This window comes from Cicer arietinum, chromosome 1 (genome assembly GCF_000331145.2).
Source record: "Cicer arietinum cultivar CDC Frontier isolate Library 1 chromosome 1, Cicar.CDCFrontier_v2.0, whole genome shotgun sequence".
Classification (NCBI taxonomy): Eukaryota; Viridiplantae; Streptophyta; class Magnoliopsida; order Fabales; family Fabaceae; genus Cicer; species Cicer arietinum.
The window spans coordinates 13475393-13483305 of record NC_021160.2 but is presented as its reverse complement, the minus strand read 5'-3'; positions in this window follow the sequence as shown (position 1 = coordinate 13483305).

Sequence of the window (7913 nt, the reverse complement as noted above, 5' to 3'; positions counted from 1 at the left end):
CTTTTATGCGTTTGACTAATATTAAATGTGTACTTAATTATATTTATTTGATTCTAAATATATTTTATTTTAATTATTTATTTTAATTATTTATTTTATAAATTATTATCTTGAGATATTGGTAATATTGTGTTTGATTTTCTTTATTTTTATATACTTATTATGATATTGTGATTATATATATATATTTAGTATGACTTAGTAATTAATATAAAATGTTGATTTTACACTTATTTATTTTATAATTTTGAATATTATCTAATGATGATAGTATTCTAATGTAAGTATTTTAAAAAATATATATATATATATATATATATATATATCATTAGGGTGATTATTTTGAATATGAGAGTTTTGATTATTAATATATTTTAAAAGATTAATTACTTTATTTTATAAAATATTAGTTTGAAAATATTAGCAAATTTTAGTAAGTAAATTATGTTAAAACAAAATGTTAAAACATTAGTTTTAGTAATTATTGGTTTTATTTAAAAATAAAAAGAGGGACCAATGTGTTTTACTAACCCTAATTGTTAATAAAATAAAACAACCAAAAGGAAAAAAAGGGGATTGGACTGGCAGCTCTGAAACAAACACAACAACAACAGCCTATTGTTTGACATCGGTGATCGATAACTGTTCCAGAAAAGTTTCTCCGTTTTCGTCCAAATTTCAGTATGTTGTTTTACTCATTTAACTATTCAATTAAACACAATTTTCCAGATTTTTAACAACCCGAATTTCTCCCTAAAATTTCCGATTTCTCCGTTTACAGAATTCGTTATTTTGCACCGTTCTTCTTCACCGTAAGTCCGATTTGAGTGAAACCAACGCCAAAACGATCTTGTAAAAAGTGACTATATTATCCACTGATTGGTTTTCTAATTTATGGTAATTTTCCTTAATCGAATTTCGAAATATAGTTTTTAGATTATTTTCTCATAATTTATTTTTGACGTTTACCGATAAACTGTCGAGTTAGATCGATTGAAGCACAAATTGTCAAAGAACAAAGATTGTTTTCCCAAGGAATCATACTCATGTGTGAAAGCATCGAAATAAGGTAAGGGGTGAGAGAGCGTCTGAATTCATGAGTATAATATATTGTGAGATGAACGGGAAAGTCGTATTTCCCAATGATTCATCCGGAGCTCGCTACGTATGGCAGTATCCCTTTGAGTGATAAATTAATTAATGTGCAAATAAGAAAATTGTGAGATTAAAATGTGGAATAGAAATATTTATAAGGTGTTGATTGATTTAATTTCGTTAAATGTGTGATATTTGATATCATTGTGATAATTGATTTCAAATGAATTTGGTGCATATATTTGATTAAATGAGTTTATGTGAATGTAGTGTATAATGTAAGTTTATTTAATGATGATGTGTGATTTATGATATAAATCTGTGATATGTTTATGTGATGATAATGATGATGTTTGATTGATGATAGTGATTCTATAAAATTGTGACGAGTTTATGTGATGAGATATGATTAATGATAGTGATATTGTGAATTTGCGATGAGAATATTGAAGTAACCCCATAGTTGGTGAAATTATTTTGATTCTAATTTGTGTTTGAGATGACGGTCTTAATGGAGTATCATAGGCCAACGGGGGGAGAAAATAAATATTGAGAATTTGTGAAGTGGAGATTATTTTGTCATCATATAGGTAGGGCCTGACAAGCCTAGTGATTCCAGGGAAGTACAACTAAATGAGCCTGATTATGGCGATCTGCTGTTGAGCCTTAAGGCAAGATTGTTAGACCTTGGAGGTATTCGGTTGGGGAATTCCTAGATGACTTGAAGGTAGCACTCCAAATGTCGGGAGCTACCACGCAACACACGTTTACCTCGACTGTCACGTATATGTGTCTCGGGTTGAGTTGAAGGGATCTATGAGGACAGGGCCAATTTGAAGTGTCCGTCCACCGGGATGGTGGCATAGTATCAAGCCTCCTAACTAATTACTTCAGAGTTAGAATGGTACCACATTGTGAAGTAGAGTCTAAGCTCATGCATAACATTGCATTTTCTTGTGATTATTTTGTTGTGATTAATATGTATTATGTGTGATAATAATTTCTGCGATGATTTGATGTTATAGTGAAGTGTATTGATTTTCCTTGATTTTGACTATACAATGTGATGTTTTTCTTTGAAGAATGTTTGTGTAATGATACGGTTTATTGATGATTAATTGCGTGTTCCTCTTATTTATATTATACTATCAACATGATTTCAAAACTCACCTCATTCGTTATTTGTGTTTGACTGGCTTGACCATGCGTTTGCAAAATCGCAGTCATTACAGGTTAATGAGTCTCGAAGTTCAAGTTTGGGAGAAACCCCGCTCTGATAGGTGATACTGGGAATTAAGAGTTGTAATGTGTATTTTACTTATGTTATTACAAATGATTTTTTATATGAAAACTTAGTACGAGTAAGTCTTGGGAATGAAATCAAGAAATTCTAGTTAAATCAAGTTCATTGATATTCCACTGTTTTAATTGAGGAACAAAGTTGAATTGCTACATGTGTATTTAGAGAAACGTGATATCCTAAATTAGATATTAAAGTTTTTATTCTCTTTAACAGATTTTCTTTATCCACTGCAAGTTTTCTTCAAATAATTTAGTATATATTATTATAAATGTTATTTTGGGGTTTAGGATGTCACATTAGTGGTATCGGAGCAGGTCTGTCCAATCAGGCCGAGTGGGTCGAATGTCGATTCAGTGTTAGTCGAGTGTCAGTTGTGTCAATGTCAATTGTGTTTTCTTGTGTAATTTATTATTTTCACTATGATGGTTTTCCCGTTATATTATTGTGTTAAGTGTTATATGCTTTTGTATTATTATACATATTTTCGAGATTACTAATTAACTGGTTATTATTTGCTTACTCTGATTGTGTTATGGATTCTAAATTCCTACCTAAGTGAGTAAATAAACCATGAAATTACTTGTTAAGATTTGAGTTAATTTTAATTGTTGACAAGAATATGTTAGTTGCTTGTTGCTTATTGCTTGTCTACCGAACTATGATTTTTGCACTCTTGTTTTATGTTAATCGTTGGAAATGATAATTTTGATTGACAAGCCGTATGTTTCAAGTTATTAATCTCATTCACGTAATCTTAGCTATCATATGTCAGATCTCACCAGTTAGTTGTTTTAAAGTTCCATTTTCACCCTTAATCAATTAGTTGTTTTAAAGAATTTGTTTAAAGTGTTTGATCTAATAATTAATTGATTGATACATTGATTTTCGTATGAATTATATGTTTAAAACGTAAGTAATGACTTTTACTAGGTACAAATTATTATTATTTTTGTTGAAACTCAATTTAGAGAAAGAAAAAAAGATGTTTAGTTCTAAACTTTGAGTTAGATAGGAAATATGTCTCTTATGTTTAAAGTTTTAATTTTGACAAAAAAAATTCTTATTTTGATTTTATGTTGGCTTGGGTTAAAAAGAAAAATCGATTTTTAAATCACTTGAAAGTGTTGATGGTTGTATCTAGATGAGTAGAGTTTTGATATTGGTTTTGAAAACAATTTAGAATGTCCGTCATGATTTTAAATAGTATGAAATTCATATTATTAGCACTAGTAATTCTTGAATATTAGAGGTTGGTAGAACTTACAATTTTTAAAAATGTCATTTTGAAGGAGTTAAAGTTTACTTATTTTGTATGATGAAAATAATTTTTGTTTGAATTACTCTTGATTATTTTAAAGAAATTAAATTGAGTTGAATTTTTATTGATTTATAAATAACAATAATTTTATACTACTGATTTTATTTAATGTTTAAAATAGCTTAAAATTTACGGCATGTTTTACTATGTCTTGTTTTTAAGAAAATTGAAAAGAGTTGTTGTTAGGTTGGTTTAGGGAGCCGATGTAAATATTGAATCGTGAGGGTGTTGGGATATTTATTCGAAATGATTGATATTTTTTTATTCTGATATTATGAACTCATTAGAGTTTGACTCGATGTTAGAGTTTTAGAGTTTAAGAACTCTTCAGTGCTTTACAATAGTACCAATGATAAAATGTCTACTAATTGAAAAAGAGAAGTAAAAAGAAGGGGAAAAAAACAAAGTTTTTAAAAATCTTCGTGAAATTCTTTTTGAAAAGTTATCTAAATTTTGGATTCTATAATTGAGGTACTTTACAAGTAGACTTTTTTTTTTTTTTATGAATTAACCTAACAAAACGGTATGCATTAGACTGGTATGTGTAGAGTGCATCATGTAGATTGATATGTGTAAAGTGTCTCATGTAGATTGGTATGTGATAGCGTTTCAGCAAGTGTACTGAATCGTTGCAAGTAATAATAAAACGGTAGTACCGAGTGTCGAACTCAAGGATTGCGTTTTACTATCGAATTATATTTAATTACTGAAACTGAACAAAAAGTTTCCGAATTGATTGGAATAATATTTGAAATTAACAACAATAATAAAATTGATCCTTTATAATGAGAAAAATGTCAGGGATGAGTTTCACTTCGAATCCAACCTTGGTGTCTAATTTGATCCTAGGTATTGAATTCCTTTATCGAATTATTATCGAATTCTCTTTATTATTCTTGCCCTAATGTCTTAGTGACAGAACCTTTAATTCCAAAGTAACCCCTAATTCCTTAGTAGATTTAAGATTAGAATTAAGCATTACCGTATAGAAATTCTCTTGTAAATTATTGCTTTGCAACTAATTTAATTGGTTTCATGACCTGCACCTATGTCTAGACTACAAATTCATGAATTTCTCATCTCAAGCATTCGTAAAGTCCACTTCCGTTTCAAAATACAAATCGTAGAACATTTTAATGTTGATCAAGCAATAAAAAGAATTAAGCACAGAGATGAGAAAAATAATTCAATAAACTCATTCATATAACTAGAAATCAAATCATAAAAATAAGGGTTTCATCTTGTTACACTCATCCCTAACAAATAGGGTTTAGTTACTCATGACAGAAATAAAAGAGATAAAGATTAGAGAAGAATTACAAGAAGGATTCATGAATGATTCTTGATAAAACTGCTCCAATGATGTTAGAAACAACCGTGTTTGAGTTTCTACGTTATGCACAAGTCTCCCAACTTCCTAATTGTGAAAAAGATCCCTAAAACAGTAAAAATCTGTATCTTTATGGTTGCTGGTGCGGGTCGCGCGCCCAGGCGAGGAAAAACGCGCTCCAGCGCGTTTGGACAGTAGCAGATGCTGGAAAAAGCGCTTGGCTTGCGCTTGGGCGCGCTCGGGCGCTCACCATCTGCTGTCTGGAATATATTGCATTGTTCGCCTCTTTCGAGTCTGAATTTGGTTCTGGTGTCTTCATGCAAGTTGTAGCTATGGATCCTAGCTTTCATTTGTACTTGGTTTGACTCCAATTGAACATCTACAACTCCAGATATGGCTAAAATACTCTACATATGTCATGTTGAGTTCTCACCAAAATTCAGCACTGCACTAAAACAAAACGCAATGTAAAATTACGACAAATTCCTACTTAATCAACGAAATAAAAACACAAAACATTTTATCAACTCAAAGAACAAAAATCAACAAAACATATCAAATAAATCCTTAATTTAACTAATGATTGAGGATAAATAAGACTAAAATAGTGGGAAAATATGCATATGATGAAGAGTCATCACAACCCCAAACTTAATCTATTGCTTGTCCCCAAGCAAAAATTAATTTCATATTTGGTCATGTTAAATGCACACTTAAATTCAATTTCTCAAATTACGTCAAACTCAAATTTCAAAGTTCTTGCTACTGCAAAACAATCATCTTGCTCTATGGTTGTTTTCAAAAATACAGACAACAAGATTTGTACACCTTGGCATTCATTCATCAAATTCAACTCTCTCTTAACACAATCTCACCAAAATTTCTCTCAAGTGTTTAGAAAGGTTTATGAATTTATCACTCAAATCCTAGAACATGCATCACGCTACCATAGGCTTGAAAAAATTCTAGTTAGCAATCACAATGCAGTAAACACATACATTTTTGGAGGACTTTCGGGTTGTAATGGGGCTTAGGTAGGGGTAAGACATTTTAGGATAATAGGCTTTACCACTTGGAGTTAGGCGTACATTTCCACCTTATTCTACCTTTTTTTTTCACCTTTTCATTATGGAGATTCTCAAACATTGACAAAAGAACCAAGAAGATGTTATTACCAAAGTACACAGATTGAAATTTTTTTTTCTTCTTTCTTCTTTCTATTTTTTTATTTTCTTTTTCTGAGAATCACCACCCAAAACATAGAAAGTTGTTACCCCATGAGCAACCCCAAACTTAGAATTTTATGAAGACAAAATTTTTTTTCTACCTAACTCCAAGTAAGGTCATTTAATTAAAGTCAGATGTTTGGCTTGTAATGTGACTAGTAACCGAAATAAAAGGGCAAAGCTCAAAGGGGCTAGCAAAGGGTAAAATTTTCATCGGGTAGTTAGAAAGGCTCAAACGACCAATAAAATTGCTTCAATGTATGCATAAATTACAAGTGATGCAAGTCAGAATTAGTGCAAGTTCTAGAGGGATAACACATGTCTGGATAATCACACAACAAAGAATTTAAGTGTTTAGCCTCAAAAGCTCACAGCTAGGATAATAAGAGAGAGTATAAACAATCAAAATAAAGCCAACATGCTTCTGAAAAGTTAAAATTGTATTTTTGAAAAATTAATGGCAAATTAGCCTTCTACAACCATTTAGTAATCAAGAATGCATGCATTAGGAAGGCTTGTCGACTTGAGCAATAACATAATCTAAGAAATGAAATTTAACTTGCGAAATCACAAACATAAATTTTAAGATTAAGTGCAAGTCAGTACAACTGTTTCATCATAGTACACATTTAGTGAAAGGAAAAAAAAAAAAAAGAACATAAAGAAAAGAAAGTCACAATTCACTGACATTAAACAAAGAAAATGAGAAAACAGAAAGAAACAGGACAAACAACAGAAAGAGAAAGAAAAAAAAAGGAAAGAAAACTTTTCTCAGTTTAGTAGTTCAAGGATTCTCGTTTATATCATCCGCTCCTGTTCCGCTATGGTTGCCAATATACTGGAGAAGTGCAAATAGATCAGCATAAAACATGCCTCCTGGTGTCTGTTGAGCGAAGGATGTACTTGCGACCTTAGTTCGTTTTGCTTTTTGTTGGGTTGCCATTAGGTCCTGGAAAAACGCTTCAGGCGCGCGTTGACAGTAGCAACACCTGGAAAAAGCGCTTCAGGCGCGCGTTTCGTCATTTGGAGCTGTACAATCGCTTCTCAACGCATCTTTTTGATTCCTTGCTCATACCAAACATCAAAACTAAGAGAACTAGAAATTAGAGACTAAAATTGGAACTAAATGGAGTAAAATAATTCTGAAATGCATTAAATAAATACGGTGCAAAGGATATAAAATTGGGTTGCCTCCCAATAAGCGCTTCTTTAAAGTCATTAGCTTGACGTCTCAACTACTGTCAAGGTGGCATATATGACAGGAAGAACACATCATCCTTCTTCTTCTTTTTGTTTGGTAGAAATTCCATGAACTTGAGAAATAAAATGTGTTGCTTCCATGTCCTTCTCAATTGGACATTGATGAACAAGGTATAGATTGAATCTCGAACTTTATCAATCTCTTTTGTTTTCTTTTCCTCGTTCGTCTTTTCCTCTTGCTTATCTTCTTCTACCACAACAATGAAATTATCATCAATCTTCAACTTCTCCTCCATCATCTCAAACTTAACCACTTGCTCAAATAACCTCTCACATTGACTTTCAAATCTTTCAATTGAAACCATGTTATTCTTCATAAATTCAACCAAAACGTCCGTAATGTGAAAGTCTTTGTCATTTGATTCTTTGGATAGAATTTTA